Consider the following 23133-nt stretch of genomic DNA (forward strand, 5'->3'; position numbering starts at 1 on the left):
CCCCAACTTTGCTCTAAAAACACCTAGAAACTTTTCAAAAACACCCAGAAATTCATAAAAAAAATCAGAAAAATTCAGAAGGAGGTACTTTATCTTGGAGATTTGAAGCGAATCCGGTAACAGAACGAAGCAAGCAGTGTTGTACGAGGAGCTGTTCTATCAAATCTAAGGGAACAAAACCGTTGTGTTCGTGAAGGTAAATTTCTTTTATCTTTTTATTTAGGTATTTTTTTAGCAATGTAATCGATTTTGGGAATTAGTAGAGATCGATGTTTGTCGGGCGAGGTTGGTGCCTAACACATTCCAACCCTATAATGTTATCCCCGGATTCAGTATTTTTTGGTAGATTAGTTGTTTGTTTATATCCTTTTTGAGTCAATATTCGGTTCCTAGACCGTAATAACTAGGTGGCGACTCCCAAACCTCAAAGGTCAAAAGTGGATCCGTGCACCCCGCGGATCAATGGCGTTTTTAGTAACGACTCCACTGGGGACATTGAGGATCAAACTTGAAAAACCCCAAGTATGAGAGCATTGCTAAAATAACTTGGACTGTTTTTAGTTGTTAGTTTATCTATTTTTGTTTTATTTTTATCATCCTTTTCGATTTAATTATTGATCTTGTGTTTGGATTATGAATATTCCACTTTTGCATGTTAGTCTTATTTTTGTTTATTTTATTTTATTATTTTGGTTCAATCAAAGGTCATTCGTAATGACCCCAAATAATACGAGATTTCAAGGTGGTTTTATTGAAGAAGGGGTAGTGATTATTGGACCATGTCTTTTTATTACGTATGTAGATTTTTTTTTTTAGTTTTTTCAGGTATGTTTGATAATGTTTTTATAAAACAAAAAAATATAATAATAAAAAAAATAATAATAATAAAATTTTGTTTTGTTTATTTTTATAATGCGCGAATGTTGTTCTGTCCATCTACAAACAAATAATAAAAAAATAAAAATAAAAAATGGTTTTTAATGTTCTGTTAGCAGCAACTCACGTTTTCAATTTTTTTTAAGAGTGGTGTGTCCCCAGTAAAAATCAATTTTTAATGGTAAAAGCCTTAATGTTTTTATATTGATAGGTGGTGTGTTGTTAGAATTTTTTTTTCTTTTATTATCTTCTTCTCCAATGGAAACACCAAGAAAGAGACGTCTCTCTCTCCTTCGTTCCTCTCTGCCTCTCTGAATCTCTCGGATCTCTGAACTCACTTGATCCTCTCTCTCTCTCTCTCTCTCTCAATTTCATACGTAAAGCTCTCTCGCTCAGACGAAGAAACCCTAACCCTAGAACCTCATGAGAACCAGGTCCCCCTCTCACTTTTCTCTCTCTCTCTCTCTCTGTGTTTTCACTTCATACTGTGTTTTTTCACTTCTAAAGCGACAATGAAGACTGTCTCTGGTTGTTCGTCTCTTCCAAGCCAATCTCTGTTATAAAAGCCTCATCAGTTCTCAATAGTTTTATCTCCGCTGAGACTGGAGCTTCGTAAGCAGTTTAAGCATATCTAAGATGTACTTCAGAAGCCTTCAATGAGTTGGTTCAGCTCCAAAGAGAATTGAAAGTTGGATGATTCATACGAAAGCGCAAGAAATCTCATTCGAAGACTATAGACTATGAAAATCTAATGGAATCTGCGACAAAACCCATACAAAATGGACTAAATGTTGATCAAATTCCTAATTCAATTAAAAAACAAAGTCTCAGATTTTCTAAAAATTTCAAAGATGGAGATATCGATGAAGAGGAGAGGGAAATTGAGAGAAAGAAGAAGAAGAAGATGAGAAACCATGATGGATTCGAAATTGATGAGGAAAAGAGAGAGGAATTAAAGGGGATAATGGCAGTAAAAAGCACGAATATTTACTAAGAAGCCCTTGCTCTTATTTTTATTCTAATCTTTGAACCGAGGAGACGACTTCATTGTTGTGTTTAATTTGACACTTTCACTTCTCCTTATTATGCTCAAATTCCAATTTTGATACAGTAAAGAGGTGGAGTTCTTTGTTTGTTTTTACTCATACAATTTTTAAAAGAAGAGGATTTGATATAAAGTAAAAAAAAAATCAAAAAATTCAACAATTTTATTTTATTTTATATATTTTTTTTAAACAAAGGTTTTTTGCTCAAAAAAAAGAGAGAAAGATCATTTTTTTGTTTAGGTTAAAAAAAATCATTTCTTCTCTTTATAAAAATCAATTTGTTTTAAAGAAAAAAAAAGTCGTCGCTTTATCTCAACAACCATCACACTATCCTTGATTCAACATTCATCAAAGTCATGATTTATTTCTGATCATCCAAAATAACCCCTGACTGGACCATAAATAAAAAAATATCTTTTTGAGCAAAGGGTGTGCTTGATTCTGATTATTAGTCTGTTGTACCCATTGAATCCTTATCTAAGTTTCCATGATCTAGATTGATACCTATGTTTGATGTGCTTATTCCAATCTTAATTTTTGATGGGATGAGATAAGTATTCGTTCTGGTTAATATCATGGCTTGATCTATGGACCCATTGATGTTATGGATATTATTATGTTTTGTGATAGTATTCCTTTCAGTATCAATGTTGTGATGAAATGATTGGGCCCATGGGCAATTTGTTTGAAAAAGTCCCGGGCACACCCCACCCTATATTGCACACACCACAAGCACGTTTATCGCTTTGCACCTTCGCATGTCCCATATAGCCCATATGGCACTAGTGCGTGGTCCGGTCTCTTTGAAGATGCGACGTCATTCATGAAAACCATAACTCCAATCACGTACCTTAAGGTATATCAAACTGGGGCATCAGTACCGTCTGATTAGGTAATTCTGAAAGGTATATCGATGCATCCAGACTGGAGCGACCTGAGCCTTTGACCTATTGTAAGTCACACAGTCACATGTCCCGATTGCCAACGTAGTACTAGTATGTAGTCGATCCCGTCGTGGGATGCCAAACCATTTATGAAAGCTACAACTCTTGACTCGTACCCATAGGTATATCAAAGATGATCCAAGTACATCAGTTGCACTTCTTGGTCAAAACCAGTGCCTAAGGGAGATCCTACTTCGATGTACTACGGTTCTAGGACGATAGACTATGTCGATTCTAGAAAAGAGGTGATTTAAGAGTGCCTTTGCTCAAGCATCGCGCACCACCTCTGATCTGGGGATTAAACTAGCTGCTTTTGGCTTTAGAGAAGTGAGTTGAAGTTTTAGATTATCACCTATATGGTATATCAAACCAAGTCACCACATACCGTCTGATTGAGTACGCTCGAAATGTATATAGGTGTACTTGGGCAAGAGTGGCTAGATAAAAATGCATTACACGTAGTAAGCTTAGAGTCTAGAAACCTCCCATGTATATCACGACTCAAACTTATCGTGGGTGTTCCCGTGTTGTTTATTGAATGGGACCTTGTGATTGATGAATGTATCTGAACGATGTGAATGATGAGATCAAAATGTATGTATGAGATCAAAATGTTTGGTTGTCCTCAAGGATTAAGGTTTTGTTTTACCTGATTAAAATGGGTACACCAACCCAATAAAGAATCATTTTTTGCAATAATGACCCAGTCCATCTTGATCCAACAATCATGATGGGTCGGGCCATTTAAATCAAAATGGAAATTAAATTCTTTTCTAAATTCGGGTTTCAACCCATGTTCAAAGAAGAAAAAATGTTTTACAAAAGGAAAGTGTTTTTCAAATTGAGTGTTTTCCAAAAGAAGTATTTTCTAGAAGAAGTATTCTCTAAAAAAAATATTTTCCAAAAAAAGTGTTTTATAGAAAATATTTTCCAAAAGAAAATATTAAAAAAAAAAAATCTTTTACAAAACAAAGAAGATAAAGGAAATTACGAATTGATTTCTCTGAATAAATATTTTACATGGACTTTGGAAGTGTGCAAAAATACCCTTTTATGTCAAACCAGGATGTCAGCCGCCGGTAATAACCCGATCGACCAGTTAGTCAAAACAACTGTCATAGGGATGCACCCTGTAGAGAAGATCAATTTTGGGAAATTCATGTTGATGAGTGCTCCATACTTCCACGAATTTGGGATAGACTGGAACCTCTTACGTGCTATGGCCAAATACTGGAACCACTATCTTCACATATTCCATATTGGACATATGCACTTGTGCCCCACTCATGAGGATTATTGTGACATTATGGGGATATCCACTTCAAGACCTCTAGTCAGGCCCTCATTGAAGACAAGATATTCTGGTCACCTTGCCACAAGATTGAACATTTCAAAAGAAGAAGTCAAGGCCCTAGTCCATAACGGTAGGTTGGACTTAGTACCTTTACTGGGCTCGTATCGCTTCCGCAGTCATCCCATCAATGTAAAACCAAAAGCCTGGAGAGTCACTAGAGATTATCGATTGTGCCTAAGAATCCTAATCCAATATGTACTGACCTCCAAAAGTGATAGTCAAACTATCCCTGAGTCCTTCATAGATATAGCCTCTTAACTATCAAGGAAAGCCAATCATGTACCTCTTATCCTAGTTGAAATGTTCTCAGGTTTAAATGCCATAAAGAATAGTGAGAGGGAAAGTTTCAAAGGAAGCCCACACCTACTTTATATGTGGCTTTGTGATCGTCTCAAAATTGTAAATGTCCCTTCAAACCTCAAGTATGGGTCAGAACACTTTTCCAAAAGAAACCTTTTAGTGCATCACAATTCGGTCAAGGCTTGGAGCAAATGGTTGGATTCTCGTCTTGCCCGTCATATCGGTTTAAGATATCCTTGGTAGATGACTGATCCTCCTGTTTTAGGAACCAAAGGATCCTATTATGTCCATCTGATCGATTTAGAAGAAACATCTTTCTACCAACCTGCATTGATCCCAGAGCAGTACGACATACCCATAGAGTTATCTTTACCTCAGTAGAAAGTTTTCTTCCCTCCCGAACCATTGACTGAAAAGTTAATGCATCTCATTGAGAAGGCCTGGAAAAAACGCACCTTAGGGCATCTAGACGAACTAGCAGAATTCAAAGAGCCAATTGTTAGAGCCAAAAGGATCAAGCCTGATAGCAATCCTGATGACCATCAACACAAAGCCAATCGTCCATGTAAAGAATAGCTTAAGTTAAATTTGTTGAAAGATTTTTTAATGAGAACGTTTCTTTGTCAATCATTTTCAATAAAGCTATTTTTCTTTTGAATAAACATTTATTTTCCTTTTGAATGATCATTGCATGAATGGATTGGTATACAAACTTCAATAAAATGACTCATTAAAATGTTATCAAGGGGGTAATACTGAAATTGATTAAATCTATCTTTGATGGGATCATATAGGATTATCATTGCGTCCAAACTCAAGCGTCCCCTCCTAGTTGGAGTTGTAAGTTCAGTCGGTTAGAACGAACGTTGGTACCAAGTCAACAAGCAGAAATGGCTTCAGAATCTGAGCTTACAGAGATCCGTAAGATTTTGGCAACCTTTGCCAATGATATCAATAGTATAAAAGGCAAAATGAAAGTTTTAGAGCAGATTTCATAATCAACGGGCAATCCCCTAAATGACCCAAAAGAAAAGAAGGTAGAAGAGAAACGTCCACGTAAAGTCTTCGAACTCGATGGAGACGAAGAGTATGTTGATGAGAATCCAGTGTTAGCCAACAGTATGTCTCGACTAGAGTAAACTCTAAAGAATATAAAGGGTATCGATGAAATCGCATCAGGCATTGAAGCTCTGAACCGTATCCCTAGAATTCCTTTGTCAGAGAAGTTTGTAATGCCTGAAATGGACAAGTTTAGTGGGGTAAGTTGTGCAAAAATGCATCTTAAGGAGTATGTTACTAACATGCGTACTATGGGGCTCAGCGATGAACATATGACATTGTTATTTCACGAACTATATCCGGGTCAGCTCTACAATGGCTGATGTCTCAAGACCCAACTATAATAGGTACATAAGAGAACATGTCAAAAGCTTTCTGGCATCAGTATAAATACAGTACCGAGATTGAGACTTCAAGAAGGGATTTGGAGGCGACTAAACAAAAAAATGGAGAGATATTCACTGATTTCATTGGTCGCTAGAAGGCTAAGGTTGCCCAAATGTGGGATAGACTCTCGAAGAAGGAACAAGTAGCGATTATCCTGAAAAACCTTACACAAGGATATGCTCAACACTTGGTTGCTCAATATCTTCCCACCTTTGAATCCCTATTACACATTGGAAGCCAACTCGAGGATACATTTGCCTCTGGGGTTCTTTCTAACCCATCGGATAATAAGTCTAAGAAATCCTATGTTCCCAAATCGAGTACCAACCATGTTTACATAGCCAACACGTCAGCTATCCCATCTCAACCTCTAGCCTGGACTAATAACCAGGTTCACCCAAGTCAACCTCGAACTCCATGTCAGTTTACCAATATAGGGATGAGTCTTACTGTAGCTTTTCACAAATTGATGAAAAAAGGGCTTCTTACCTCTATCCAACCCTGACATTTACCAAATCCCTTGCCAGCTGGATACAACTCTAACTTGTTTTGCGAGTTCCATCAAAACTTTGGCCATCACACTGATCGATGTATCACCTTGTGCCATGCCATTCAAAACCTTATTGACAACAAAAGGGTCACAATCCCTAACCCAACATCACCAAATGTCACCACTAATCCACTACCCAATTATCAACCTCCACCAACCCTAAACATGGTTTCCCACACCCCATTACTATTCGATCCAGTCTTTCTCATCCATCCAATCCAAGTCAAACTGCCTAGTTACCCCCTTGCCGAGATAGCTTTCACTGATGAGGTTTTTACCACAAATTATGAACCATTTAATCTAACCTCGAATGATACGTATTGTCTATCCCCATTTCATTACAGTAACCCCACATTCACTAGTTATCTTTTAGCTCAAATGAACCCAGAAAGTTTAGTCTCCTTGATAGATAAAGATCCATACTTGTTGACTGAAGAAGATGAGTCTTTCTCCATCTCCTGTGATGAAGTTAGACATATGACTTGAAAGGGAAGAGTTTTTAAGCCACAAGAATTCTATGTTGATAACCCTGCAGCCTTGGCAAGAAAAGAAAGAAAATATCCTATCAAAGAAAATATCAAAGAAGATAACTCCATGATTAAGCAGTTGAAAAAATCAGGGGCCAACATCTCAGTTTGGGGTTTACTCATGGCTTCCACTGCTCATAGAGATGTCGTTCTCAAAGCATTAATTACAGCCCAAGTTTCCCTAGATACTTCTCCAGATCAACTGGCCAATATAGTAGGGACAACTTACGTAGAGAATATCCTATCCTTCTCAGACTCAGATTTTCCAAAGGAATGAGCAAGCCACACTAAGCCGTTGCACATCACAGTCGACTGTAACAGGATAAGAGTACCTCTGGTTCTAATTGATAATGGAAGTGTATTGAATGTTTGTCCCTTAAAGACTACTACTACCTGCCTCAGATTTAAGGCTGAAGATCTCAAGCCTACTAATCAAGGTGTTAGGGCCTACGATAATACTAAGAGGGATATATTGGGAATTTTACACTTTCAATTGTCCATAGGCATAGCTGAATTTCCTATGGAATTTTAGTTCATAGATATCCAGTCTTCTTTTAATCTGTTGTTAGGAAGACCGTGTGTAAACACCCCATTTTTGCACTCGCCTGATTAATCAACTCGTCAATCCGATTGCAATGATTCCCAAGGATGGATGTGTATTCCGTTGCTTTATTTTGTTACCAGATGTGTTTCAGAAATCCGGATGAGGTATCTCGAATTGACAAAACCTTAGAAACCACGCTACGCTAGGAAAATACGACCCCAGAAACATAGAAATCATCATCTTGCAGACCAAAAAGAAACTTCACGATAAAAATCACTAAAAAATTACCAAATTACCAAAATACCCCTAACCTCAAAACAACCCTAGAGCCTACATTACGCTTAGGAAAACTCTCTCGAACACATAAAATAACAAATCGAAACCAAATAAATCATTTCACCAATTTTAAAAGAATTCGACAAAATTACGAAAATGCCCAATCATAAAGTTCACAACCATTTCACACAAAAAACTTCATAAATGACACAAAATAATATTTCCATTAAATTTCTTACGAAAAATCGATTCTAAAACATCGTAGAACATTAAAAACCGACTTGAAACGTGAAAAGTCCTCTCCGGGGGTAAAACGGTAATTTCACAATTTTTATAATTAAAAAATTTGAAATTAATAAATAAAATATTAAATAATTAAAGTGAAACATTAATAAAATTAATTTAAAATTTTGAACCTAAAAAATCGATCAATCGGACTTTCGGGTAAAATTGTTGAGGGTTCGTGGGATATTTCTTTAAGGACCCCTCCATTTGGGGGTCCAAAGAATTAAAGATATTTTAGAGGGGGGTTTCTAAAAATTAAAAGTAAATCAAGCAAGACTGAAGTCAAGGTATTAAAGTCAATCTAGTGAGACTAAAGTCAAAACTAAAGTCAGTTAAGCAAGACTGAAGTCAAGATATTAAAAGTCAATCAATTAAGACTAAAGTCAAAACATTAAAAGTCAATCAAATAAGACCAAAAGTCATAATAGAATTCTAATTAAATAATAACTCTATCTAATAGAGTTCTAACTTAAAAACAATTCTACCTAAAATAATTCTAATTAAAACACAATTCTACCTAAAACAATTTTAACTAAAACACAACTCTAATTAAAAGATATCTAATTAAACACTAACTCTATCCAAATCAACCTTAAAAAAATTCTATAAATAGAGGTGCTCACACCCTATTTTCGTATAAAATCATAAACCCTAAGAGAAGTAGGTCTAGAAGCTCCCCTAGCCCCCCATAAACCCTAGTTTTGGAGTCCTAACTCCTTACCTAACATCCCTTCTTCAATTTTAGTATAGAAAATACCTAAAATCCCTCCAAAAATACCTCCAAATCCGCCACAAACTTGAAGAGTTCAGATCCAAAAACAAGGAGATACCTTGATCTAGGAGATCCGAAGTCAAATCCGGAGACAGAACGAAGCAAGGGAGTACAGTACAAGGAGCTCTTTTTGTCAGATCTGAGGGAACAAAATCCTTGCTATCGGAAATGTATGTAATTTTTTTATTTTTATCTAGGTTTTTAGCAATGTGATATATTTGGGAAGCTAGTAGAGACCGGCTTTGGCCGGGCGGGGTTGGTGCCTAACACCTTCCAACCCCGTAAAATGATCCCCGAATTCAGATTTTTTGTGGTAGATTAGTTCTTTTTATCCATGTTAGAGTCAGTTTGATTCTTAGACCACAATAACTAGGTGGCGATTCCTAAACCTCAAGAGTCAAAAGTTGATCCGCGCACCCCGCGGATCGAGGGCGCTTTCAGTGGCGACTCCACTGGGGACTATTGAGGATCAAACTTAAAAAACCCCAAGTATGGGAGCATTGCCAAGATGACCTAGATTTTTTTTATTATTTAGTTGGATTTATTTTATTTATTTTTTCTGTTTATTTACTTTTTGTCTTGATTGTAGATGATTTTGGGTATTACATTTTTTTTCCAATTAAGGATCACTTTTTGATGACCCCTAAATAATGAAAGATTCAAATTGACCTATGAAAATGATGGAATGATGAAGGTTGGACAGAAATATTAAAACGTTTTTAGAGAATATTCTAGTGAGAATTAAGTCTAGGAGCCTTTAATAAAACATAGATCTCGTCGAGTAGATTAATTTAAAATCTGAGTTCACTCAATTTCGTTATCGGAGGCCTTAGATATCATCGATGCAAGTTCAATCTGTAAATCTGAATTATTTCTGAATGAAAGTTGGGACAGCAATGTTAAAACTTTTTTAGAGAATATTCTAGTGAGAATTAAGTCTAGGAGCCTCTTAATAAAACATAGATCTCGTCGAGTAGATTAATTTAGAATCTGAGTTCACTCAATTTCGTTATCGGAAGTCTTAGATATCATCGATGCAAGTTCAATATGTAAATCTGAAATTATTTCTGATTGAAAGTTGGGACAGCAACGTTAAAACGTTTTTACAGAACATTCTGGTGAGAACTAAGTCTGGACACCAATTAATAAAATGTAGATCTCATCGAGTAGATTAATTTAGAACTTGAGTTCACTCGATTTAGTTATCAGGAGGCTTAGATATCATCGATGCAAGTTCAGATTATATTTTCCTAATTCACGGAAAATCTGAATTTATCTAATGTTGGCACAATTAATGTTCTTGAGAGTGAGCTATCTCAACCATTGTCATTCTATCATCAATGTAACACCTATTGGAATCTCGATTTATTTTGGATCACTCAAAAGTGATCATTGATTGGACTTTAAAAATTATAAAAATTATGCCTATTGCAATGTTTGTTTGATCATTTTCATATGCCATATTTATTGATTAATTTACCATGATCTTGCTTGACATACATGATTGATGTTGATCGTAATGTTAATGTGCTTATGTGATGGGAATAATGTGATCTTAATTGAATATTCATATGATTTGAATGATTTTAGATTTGATTAAATGTATGATTGGTTTGATTGGATCCATAGGCCCATTTGTTTGAGAAAGGTCCCGGGCACACCCCACCCTGTTTTGCACACACCACATGCACGTTTACTGTTTTACTCACTTACACGTCCCATTTAGCCAATGTGGCACTAGTGCATGGCCCGGTCTCTTCGGAGATGCGACGTTATTCATGAAACCCACAACTCCAGTCACGTACCTTAGGATATATCAAATTGGGGGTATCAATACCATCTGATCAGGTGATTCTGAGAAGTATGTTGATGCACCCAGGCTGGGGCGACCTGAGCCTTTGACATATTGTAAGCCACACAGTCACATGTCCCGATTGCCAACGTAGTACTAGTACGTGGTCGGTCCCCTCGTGGGATGCCAAACCATTTATGAAAGCTACAACTCTTGACTCGTACCCGTAGGTATAAAAGATAGTCTAAGTATATCAATTGCACTTCTTGGTCAAAACCGGTGCCTAAGCAAGATCTTGCCCCGATGTACCCTACTGTACGAGGGGGATAGACTACGTCTATTCTAGACGAGAGGTATTTAAGTGGGCCCTTGTTCAGCATTGTGCGCCACCTCTCAACTGGAGATCAAACTGGTTGTTTTTGACTTCAGAGAAGTGAATTGAGATTTTAGATTATCACCTATACGGTATATCAAACCAAGTCACCACGTATCGAAAGGTATATAGGTGTGCTTGGGCAAGGGTGGCCAGATAAAAATGCATTGCACGTAGTAAGCTTAGAGTCTTGAAACCTTCCCAGTAGGTCACGACTCGAACTTATCGTGGGTGTTCCCGGGTTGTTTATTTAATGAATGCATGTGATATATGAATGTATGTGAGTGATGTGAATGATGAGATCAGAACGCATGTGAATGATGAGATCAGAATGCATGTGAATGATGAGATGAATGTATATGAATGATGAGATCAGGAATGTGCGGGTTTGTCCTCAAGGATAAATTTTTTGTTGTTTGAAATTACAGTATCATTGGGTACACCAACCCAATAAAAAATCAATTTTTAAACTTGACCCAATCCATCTCGATCCAACGATCATTATGGGCCGGACCATTTAAATCGAAATAGAAATCAAATTTTCAAAGAGCAAAAATGGTTTAGGAAGGGAAAGTATTTTCCAGAAAAAGTGTTTTCCAAAAGAAGTGTTTTTTTTTTTTTTAAATGTTTTTCAAAAAAAGTGTTATTCTCTAGAAAATAATGTTTTCTAAGAAAAAGTATTTTCCAAAAAATGTTTTCCATAAGAACAAGATTTTCCAAGAGAAAATGCTTTCCAAATAACAAACTATTTTTCAGAGAAAAAATATTTTTCAGAAGAAAATGTTTTCCGAAAGAAAAGAAAATGAAGGAAAAATGATTTACAAAATATCTATTTTTGCATGAAAATTTTTTGAAATGTGTTTTTCACCAAAAATCTATTTTTTTGCATGGACTTTGTAAAATTATCAAAATATGTTTTTCTTAAAAGAAAATGATTTGCAAAAAAAAAAAAATCAGATTTGTGAAAGTTTTATTCAATGAAAACATTATTTCCAATAATTTTCAAGAGTGTAATAAAATTATTTCCTTCTGAATAATCATTAAGCGGATGAATTGTTTAATAGATTGGTGCACAGAATTCAATAAAATCTCAGGGTTCATTTAAAATGTTATCAAGGGGGTGACACTGAAATTGGTTAAATTCACCTTCAAAGAGGTTTAAGGGTTATCATTGTACCTAAGCTCAATCATCCATCGTCTAGCTAGGGTTACTAGTCCAGTTAGTTGGAACGAACGTCAACGCCAAATCAATCCTTTAGAATTTCTCAACATCGCCCAGTTATTCCCTGAAGATCATAGTACTTTAGACTTGTCGGTTATAAGCAATGTCTCAGTCCTTAGTCCTAATCAAGCCCGTTGTGGGTAGTTGTTTTGAGTTTTCATGAGTTATTTGAGTTAGCTCGAGTCCAATTTTTCAATGTCATATTTTCTTTAGATCGAGTCTACTCTTTTTCTGTCGAGTCGAGTTAGTTTGTCGAGTCATAGAGGTGTCTGTCGCCCCTTTTGAATTTGATTGGCTAAAGGAAATATTTGAATATCTCGAGCGCATTAACGAATTAACTACTAATCTAACTTCAAGGATAGATTTCTTTCTTGAGCAAGAAGATAAGAGTCAGGCTCAACGTTTAATCAAGAAAACAAAGGTTATTGACCTCGGAACAGAAAATATTTCCTAAAGAGATTCAAATAGAAACCCTCCTATCCCTAAAGGAACACGAGGGGATAATGAATTTACTCAGAAATTTCAAAAGACTTGTTCGTGTGATCTGATGAGGATGTGTTAGGTGCAAACTTGGGTGTTGTTCAACACGGAATAGATACTCGTCTATATCGATGGAATTAAAGAAGATGTTATAAAATGTATAAGCACTATCCTTACTACATCTTGAGCTTCCAATCACATATTATCAGTCGATATGGGGGTACCTTTTGAACTGATCTCTGATAATGGGTCGTACTTCAAAGCATAAATCATTACTCTATGTTTAAAGTTGAAGATCCGGAAGCACAAATCATCCCCCTACCGTCCTCAGATCAATGGAACGGTTGAAGCAGTTAGTAAAAGTGTCAAGACTATCATTAGGAAAATGTGTCAATCACATCGAGATTGGTCAGAAAAATTACCATTCACGCTATGGACATATCGAACGTCAATTCGATCCTCTACTGGAGCTACTCCCTACTCCTTAGTGTATGGCATGGAAGCAGTCTTGCCAGTTGAAATGGAAATTTCGTCTCTTAGGGTCTTGTTGGAAAATCATTTGCTAGAAACAGATTGGGTTCGTCAGCAGTATGAAGAATTAAACTTGATCGAAGAAAACGAGTTAAAGCCCTGTACCATGTGCAAGCTTATCTAAGAAGAGTCACCCGTGCATTTGACAAAAAGGTCAAAGCTCATCATTTACAGGTCAAGGATTTAACTATCAGACTTCAAAGAAAATTGAACACTCCTCCTCGATTATAGGAGAAAGTCTGAACCCAATTGGAGAAATTCATTCATTAAGAAAATACTGTCTGGAAAAGTCGTCAGACTTCAAGATCATGATGGAAGTGAACTACCAGAGTCAACCAACCTTGACCGGATCAAATGGTACTACATTTAAGGAGGCCATCTTTGGCCAAATCAATTTTCCTGCTACCCATTTCATTATCTCCTTTCTCAGCCCTTTGCAGCATTTTCAAAAAAAAAATTGTGCCTTTTATTTCTTAGCTTGATCACCTAACCTAGGGAAGGGAATATTCGAACTACGTTTTGGTCTGATCCCAAAATTCTGGGGTACGTAGACAACCTGAGAAGTTACTTCAGGCCCGACCACATCAAAAAAATAAAAATAGATTCCCCGACAAAGAAAAAAAAAATTCAAAAGAAAAAAATTGTCGAAGTGGGGAAGAAAATTCAAGGAAAAAGAAAATAATTTAAAAGGAAATGTCACACAAGGGGCATTTGGGTTTTTGAGCCTCAAAATCCCTTTCTTTTTATACCTAGTCCTAAGCTTACCCATGAAAGTCCTCCTAAGTACCGTGTGAGAAGTCAAGGAAGATAGCAAAGCATGATTAGACAGCAACTCAGAAAGTTCAGAAGGGAAGAAGAAGAAAAAAATCTGCTAAGTTGAAAACCCAAAAAGGGCGGTTTAGGCAAAAATTAAGGTAAGCTCGCAAGGTTGAAGATCTGAAAGGATGACCTTGGCAATAATCAAAGCAAGGAAAAAAGAAAAAATTGTAAGCTCGCTAGATCGAATACCTGAAAAGGCGATCTAGGCAAAAGCTAGAGCAAGCTCGCTAGATTGAAAACCTGAAAAGGCGATCTAGGCAAAACTTAGAGCTATCAAAAAATAAAAGAAAATCTCCATTGAGTGAGAAGTTGAAAAGGTAGCCCGAGCCGAAATATCAGAAGTCCGAATGATCAAGTTTCAATACCCAGTTTGAACCAAATATAGACTCAGTGGATACAAGTATCTCGTCTATGATTGATCTGAAGAGTTTCATGTCCCTAAGTGAACCGACGGGGAGAAAGAACAAATTCTATGATGAATTTCAGAAAGAAATATTTTGTTCCAATTTCTTTGGGCCTGACTCAAAATCTTCAATATAAAAAGTCAAAATTAAAAGTTAAACCTTTATTGCGCTTGCGGTAATCAAGGATTTCAAACTTTCATAACAAGGGCACTTCCTTTTTCTAAAGAGTACAGTTTCCCCCCTTACACTAAGGGCATTTATTTTCAAATTATATTCGATTATCCCAGTGCAATGTTCCTTGTCAAACTAGGGGCGTTTTTGTTCTGATGCCTGGTCAATTTCAACCCCAAAGGATAAGGTTAACTTTGAATTAAAGGTTACCCTCGTGATAGCAATTTTGAAAACTCCTCAGATTCAAAGAGAGTTAAAATGTTTACCGGACCTTCATAAAATCCAACTTTTTATTAAAAAAATTTCAAATGCGAGGTTAATCTCCTGTTCGTTCCTAAAAAGCTTAGTTCATTACTCTTTCACTCCGAGTAGGTAGAGTAGAACTTCCCAAAATAATTAATTCATTACTCTTTCACCCTGGGCAGGTAGAGTAGGATTCCCAAAACAATTAGTTCATTACTCTTTCACTCCAAGTAGGTAGAGTAGAACTTCCCAAAATAATTAGTTCATTACTCTTTCACCCTGGGCAGGTAGAGTAGGACTCTCAAAAAGCTTGGTTCATTACTCTTTCACTCCGAGTAGGTAGATTAGAACTTTCCAAAAAAAAATTAGTTCATTACTCTTTCACCCTGGGCAGGTAGAGTAGGACTCCTAAAAAATTAGTTCATTACTCTTTCACTCCGAGTAGGTAGAGTAGAACTTTCCAAAAAAATTAGTTCATTACTCTTTCACCCTAGGCAGGTAGAGTAGGACTTCTAAAAAGCTTAGTTCATTACTCTTTCACTCCGGGTAGGTAGAGTAGAACTTCCCAAAAAAAATTTAGTTCATTACTCTTTCACTCCGAGTAGGTAGAGTAGAGTAGAACTCTCCAAAAAAAAAATTAGTTCATTACTCTTTCACCCTGGGCAGGTAGAGTAGGACTCCTAAAAAATTAGTTCATTACTCTTTCACCCTGGGCAGGTAGAGTAGGACTTCTAAAAAGCTTAGTTCATTACTCTTTCACTCCGAGTAGGTAGAGTAGAACTTCCAAAAAAAAAAACAAAACAAAAATAGTTCATTACTCTTTCACTCCAGGTAGGTAGAGTAGAACTTCCCAAAAAAAAATTTAGTGCATTACTCTTTCACTCTGAGTAGGTAGAATAAGACTCTCAAAAAAATATAAATTTATTCCTCTTTCACCTAGGGTAGGTAGAGTAGGACATTTAACTTTCTCCCAACTTTTGCTCAGATTTGTCTCAAATATCATTCAAATTTTCTCGAGTTTTGTTTTACTCAGATTTTACTCAATTTCACACAGTGCACACACTTGCACATTTTAGTCAGGGAGAATTCTCTAAAATTCAAGGATCTGACACTGTCAGTGAGAGCTCTCGCTCAAGGACCTGACAATCTTTTAATTCGGGGAGAGCTTTACCCTCAAGGATCCGAACACCTTGACGAATTGCTGAATCAGGCTGCAAAATGAACTGTCACTAGCTTTGGCATTCGGATATCGCACTATCTACCAAAATAGATTTGCTATCTAGTTTGCTTCAACCCTCTGCCAAAGAGGGGCATCTGTAGACATCCCATTTTTGCACTCGCCTGATTAATCAACTCGTCAATCCGATTGCAATGATTCCCAATGATGGATGTGTATTCCGTTGCTTTATTTTGTTACCAGATATGTTTCAGAAATCCGGATGAGGTATCTCGAATTGACAAAACCTTAGAAACCACGCTACGCTAGGAAAATACGACCCCAGAAACATAGAAATCGTCATCTTGCAGACCAAAAAGAAACTTCACGATAAAAATCACTAAAAAATTACCAAATTACCAAAATACCCCTAACCTCAAAACAATCCTAGAGCCTACATTACGCTTAGGAAAACTCTCTCGAACACATAAAATAACAAATCGAAACCAAATAAATCATTTCACCAATTTTAAAAGAATTCGACAAAATTACGAAAATGCCCAATCATAAAGTTCACAACCATTTCACACAAAAAACTTCATAAATGACACAAAATAATATTTCCATTGAATTTCTTACGAAAAATTGATTCTAAAACATCCTAGAACATTAAAAACCGACTTGAAACGTGAAAACTCCTCTCCGGGGGCAAAATGGTAATTTCACAATTTTTATAATTAAAAAATTTGAAATTAATAAATAAAATATTAAATAATTAAAGTGAAACATTAATAAAATTAATTTAAAATTTTGAACCTAAAAAATCGATCAATCGGACTTTCGGGTAAAATTGTTGAGGGTTCGTGGGATATTTCTTTAAGGACCCCTCCATTTGGGGGTCCAAAGAATTAAAGATATTTTAGAGGGGGGTCTCTAAAAATTAAAAGTAAATCAAGCAAGACTGAAGTCAATGTATTAAAGTCAATCTAGTGAGACTAAAGTCAAAACTAAAGTCAGTTAAGCAAGACTGAAGTCAAGATATTAAAAGTCAATCAATTAAGACTAAAGTCAAAACATTAAAAGTCAATCAAATAAGACCAAAAGTCATAATAGAATTCTAATTAAATAATAACTCTATCTAATAGAGTTCTAACTTAAAAACAATTCTACCTAAAACAATTTTAATGAAAACACAATTCTACCTAAAACAATTTTAACTAAAACACAACTCTAATTAAAAGATCTCTAATTAAACACTAACTCTATCCAAATCAACCTTAAAAAAATTCTATAAATAGAGGTGCTCACACCCTATTTTCGTATAAAATCATAAACCCTAAGAGAAGTAGGTCTAGAAGCTCCCCTAGCCCCCCATAAACCCTAGTTTTGGAGTCCTAACTCCTTACCTAACATCCCTCCTTCAATTTTAGTATAGAAAATACCTAAAATCCCTCCAAAAACACCTCCAAATCCGCCACAAACTTGAAGTGTTCAGATCCAAAAACAAGGAGATACCTTGATCTAGGAGATCCGAAGTCAAATCCGGAGACAGAACGAAGCAAGGGAGTACAGTACAAGGAGCTCTTTTTGTCAGATCTGAGGGAACAAAATCCTTGCTATCGAAAAGGTATGTAATTTTTTTTATTTTTATCTAGGTTTTTAGCAATGTGATATATTTGGGAAGTTAGTAGAGACCGGCTTTGGCCGGGCGGGGTTGGTGCCTAACACCTTCCAACCCCGTAACATGATCCCCGAATTCAGATTTTTTGTGGTAGATTAGTTCTTTTTATCCATGTTAGAGTCAGTTTGGTTCCTAGACCACAATAACTAGGTGGCGACTCCTAAACCTCAAGGGTCAAAAGCGGATCCGCGCACCCCGATGATCGAGGGCGCTTTCACCGTGGCTACACCAAATCAAAACCATACCTTCTACGCTGCACTAGAAAGTCAAGTTTATCAAGGATGGGCTAGTGATTACTCTTTATGGAGATAATGAAATTCTGGGAATTGTAAACAGTACTGAAGCTAAAAGTGAGTCGTTGTTTGAGATTCAACTAGAACAATAGGGGATAGAGCTTATCGAGTTTTAATTTGAGAAGATATGCTTAATCCAATGGGATCAGGCCATGAAAGAATATTTTTCAATGGAAAATACTTCTAATTTTTATATGGCTAACATATTCAAGAACATGAGATTTTTTCCTGGTATGGGCCTAGGTCACAAGAAACAAGGTATTAAAGAAGCACCAGTGATCAAAGAAGTCGTCGGTACATTCGGGTTAGGATATATACCCACCAAGGAAGATTGGGCCCAATATTGGAAAACAAAATGGGACAAGGCAATCGTAAAAAGGCAAAGGCGGACCACGAAACTTATTAGAATGAAGTCCTATCGTAAGACCCTCAATGGATATTTCGTGAAAGAATGAGAAGACTTCTGTTTCTATGGGTTCCCAGAGCCATTTATTGATCACATCACGAGTACTCGTCTGTCAGGGTTTTAAATCTTCTTCGGTATGGATTGGCCTGAAAAGATAGCAGAAGACTGACAACTCAACCTGGACTCCCTCAACATTGATCAGTTGTTCATTGAAAATCATAGTATCTTAGTGGTGTCAGTTAGGAAAGGGATCCCAAATCCTCAGTCTATAATCAAACCTGCGGTCAGGTTTCTTTCTAATTATCATATAATGAGTCCTGTGCTACATGTCAAGACTGGTTCTGTCAATTCTGTTTAATCCGACATGCCTAGTGAGTAATTTACTTCTGTCAAGTCAGGTAAGTTAATTTTTTTATTGAATCAAATGAGTCTTTTGTTGAGTCAAGTGAGTTTGTTATTTATGCTGAGTCAAGTGAGTTCGTGAAGTCTGCAATGAGTCTTGTTACCCTATCTCTTTTTAATCAAATGAAAGAAATTTTTGATTACCCTGAGTGCAATAATAATTTAACTAATAATCTGGCTTCAGAGGAAGAGTTTTCTAACGAAGAAATTCCCCCTGAAATAATCAAATTACTTGAACAACAAAATGAACATCGGGCTCAACCTCTAATGGAGGAAATAGAGGTTATCAACCTCAAGACAAAAGAAAATCCTCAAAAGATTCGGATTGGAATCACTATATCCCTCGAAAAACATAAGGGGATAGTAGACTTGCTCAGAAAGTTTAAAGACATATTCGCATGGTCTTATGAGGATATGCTAGGAGTAAGCACAGATATTATTTAACATCGGATTCCATTATATCCTGATGCTCGACCAATTAAGCAGAAATTTCAACGCATGAAGCCAGAATAGACTCTAAAAATTAAAGAAGAAGTTACGAAGCAGATTAACACTGGGTTTTTTGAAGTAGTGGAGTACCTCGAGTGGATTGCTAATGTCGTCCGGATGCTTAAAAAGGATGGAAAAAATAGGAATGTGTGTGAACTTTAAAGACCTAAACAAAGCGAGCCCAAAAGATAGTTTTCCTTTGCCACACATATATGTTCTAGTAGATAGTACGACGGGGTACGCGTTGTTGTCCTTCATAGATGGTCTTTCAGGGTACAATCAGATAAAAATATATCCTCGGGATATGTAAAAAATATCATTCATCACAAGTGGGGAACCTTTTGCTACAAGGTTATGTCTTTTGGTTTGAAGAAATTTAGAGCCACCTATCAAAGAGCAGCCACGACCTTACTGCATGACATGATACATAAGAAAGTCGAAGTCTATGTAGATGATATGATAGTCAAGTCTAAGGAATGACTGGGGCACGTTGCTACATTATAAAAGTTTCTCACAAGGATTCAAAAGTACCACCTCCGACTCAACTCGTAGAAATGTGTATTTGGAGTAACTTCTAAAAATTTATTGGGATTTATGGTTAGTCAAAGAGGGATCGAAGTGAACCCTGTGAAGATTAAAGCCATCCAAGAAATGCAACCACCTGAAATTGAAAAACATATTCGAGATTTTTTAGACAGAATCCAGTATGTCAGCAGATTCATCGCTCAACTCATCAACGTCTGCGAACCTATTTTTAAGCTTCTTAAGAAGAATAAACTAACAGTTTGGAATGAACAATGTCAAAAGGCTTTCGATCAAGTCAAGGAATATCTCTTGAACCCGCTTATTTTGGTTCCACATACACCGAGTGAATCACTTCTTCTTTATTTATCAGTTACAGAAGAAGTTATGGGATGCATGCTTGCACAGTATGACAAAGGTAATCGCAAAGAAAGGGCTATCTACTACATCATTAAAAAGATGTTAGAGTATGAATGAAAGTATTCAGTCCTATAAAAAACTTGTTTGGCACTGGTATGGGCTACTCAGAGACTTCGACACTATATGTTATCTCATTCAATTATCTTGTTATATCGGATGGATCATCTTAAATATCTCTTCGCGAAATCGGCACTGACAGGGAGAACCGTACGATGGCCGTTGTTGTTATCAGAATTCGACATCACGCATGTTACATAGAAATCTATCAAAGGGAGAGCTGTGGTAGAATACTTGGCAGATCATCAAGTGGTAGAAGGAATAAGGCATGTTGATCAGTTTTCAGATGAGAATATCTTGCATGTTGAAGAAGAACCGCAGAATCAAACATGACAGCTATACTTTGATGGGGCCGCCAATCAGAATAGGCGTGGAATATGGGCCGTTTTATTTTCTCCTGAAGGATGCCACATTCCTATCGCTATTAAATTAGCCTTTTCTAACACCAATAACACAGTCGAATATGAGACATGCATCACTAGGCTTAAAACTGCTTTGAATCTGGGCATTACAGAAATTGAAGTATTCGGGGATTCAGTCTTGGTCATACATCGGTCTTTGGAAGAATGGAAAACTAGGGATGAAAAGTTGAAGTCTTATCATGAGTATCTATTAAACTTAGTGAGTAAGTTTAAAGCTATCCTGTCCCAGCACCTGTCAAGGGAAGATAATAGATTCGCTGATGCGCTAGCCACTCTCCCTTCTATGATCTATTTTCACCCTGGTATGGAATTGAGGCCGATCACAGTCAAAGTCAAAGACAAACCTGTATATTGCCATTAGATCAACATTGTTACTCGACTACCTGATGGAAAGCCATGGTATACAAATATAAAATGAGTGTTGGAAAAATAAGAATTCCTGGAAAAAGCATTGAGGAAAGAACGAGAAACCCTACTAAGATTAGCATCTCAATTTATCCTGTGCTAAGGAAGTTTATACAAAAGATCTTATGATGGGATTCATTTGTTGTGCGTTGATGAAGATCCGGCTAAACAGATAATAGTTGAACTACATTCAGGGGACTGTGGTCTTCACATGAGTGGGAAGATGTGAGCTAGGAAAATTATGAGACAAGGGTATTACTGGCCCACGATGGAAACACATTGTCATAACATGGTCAAGACCTGTCACAAATGCCAAATACTTGCAAACCTCATACATGTGCCACCTTCTCAATTAGTTGGTCTGACTTCACCGTGGTCGTTCTTAATTTAGGGAATTGACATTATTGGTAAAATATTGCCTGAGGCATCAAATGGGCATGAATACATTCTAGTTGCTATCGATTATTTTACTTATTGGGTTGAAACTGCCTCTTATGTTGTCCTCACTGCATTTCAAATTGCAAAGTTTATCCAAACGAACATCATCAATCGATACGGGGTACCTTCTAAACTGATTTCTGATAACGGGTCATACTTCAAAGCTGAGGTTATTACACTGTGTTCGAAATTCAAAATCTCGCATCACAAATCATCTCCTTACCGCCCTCAAACCAATGGAGCAGTCGAAGAAATTAATAAGAATCTTAAGACTATCATCAGGAAAATGTGACAATCACATCGAGATTGATCAGAAAAACTATCATTTCCACTATGGGCATACTGAACTTCAATTCAATCTTCTATTGGACCTACTCTTTACTCTCTAATATATGGCATGGAAGTAGTCTTGCCAGTTGAAATGAAAATTTCGTCTCTTACGGTCTTGTTGGAAAGTCAGTTGTTCGAAGCAGATTGGGTTCGTCAACGGTATGAAGAATTAAATCTGATCGAAGAAAAATGACTAAGAGCTTTGTACTACGTACAGGCTTATCAAAGAAGAGTTGTCCGTACATTTGACAAAAAGATTAAAGCCCGTCACTTACAAGTCGAGGATTTAGTATTCAAAGATAATCGGACACCTATTTTTGACCCTAGAGGGAAGTTCAAACCAAATTGGGGATAACCGTTCATCATCAAGGAAATATTACTAGGAAAAGTTGTAAGACTTCAAGACCATGATGGAATTGAATTACCAGAATCAACCAACCTTGACCAAATCAAACGGTACTACACTTAAAGAGACGATATTTGGTCTAATCAATTCCCTTATTACCTAGTTCAATATATCTTTTCTCAAGCCCTTTGTAGTCTTTTCAAATAAAATTATGCTTTTTTTATTTCTCAGCCCGATCACCTAACCTAGGGGACAGAAGAATTTGAACTACGTCTTGGTCTGATCCCAAAATTTTGGAGTACGTAAGCAACCTTAGAAGTTACTTCAGGCCCAACCACATCAAAATAAAAAATTAAAAAAAAATCCCTACACAAAACAAAATAAATATATAAGGAAGAAAGTTCAAAGAAAAAGAAAGAAATGCCACACAAAGGAGCATTCGGGTTTTTTGAGCCTCAAAATTCATTTCTTTTTATACTCAGTCCTAAGCCTACCCATAAAATTCCTCCTAAGTACTGTGCGAAAAAGTCAAGGAAGATAGCAAAGCATGACCAGATAGTAATTCTAGAAGTTCTAAAGGGAAGAAAAAGAAGGAAAAAATGATGAAACCTGCTAAGTTGAAAATCCAAAAAGGACGACTTAGGCAAAAATTAAGGCAAACTTGCAAGATTGACAATCTAAAAGGATAACTTTGACAACAATTAGAGTAAAAAAAAAAAAAGCTCACTAGATTGAAAACCTGAAAAGACGATCTGGGCAAAAGTTAGAGCAAGCTCGCTAGATCGAAAACCTAAAAAGGTGATTTAAGCAA

This window comes from Akebia trifoliata, chromosome 4 (assembly GCF_017979445.1).
Source record: "Akebia trifoliata isolate Shusen 1 chromosome 4, ASM1797944v1, whole genome shotgun sequence".
In the NCBI taxonomy this organism is placed as follows: domain Eukaryota; kingdom Viridiplantae; phylum Streptophyta; class Magnoliopsida; order Ranunculales; family Lardizabalaceae; genus Akebia; species Akebia trifoliata.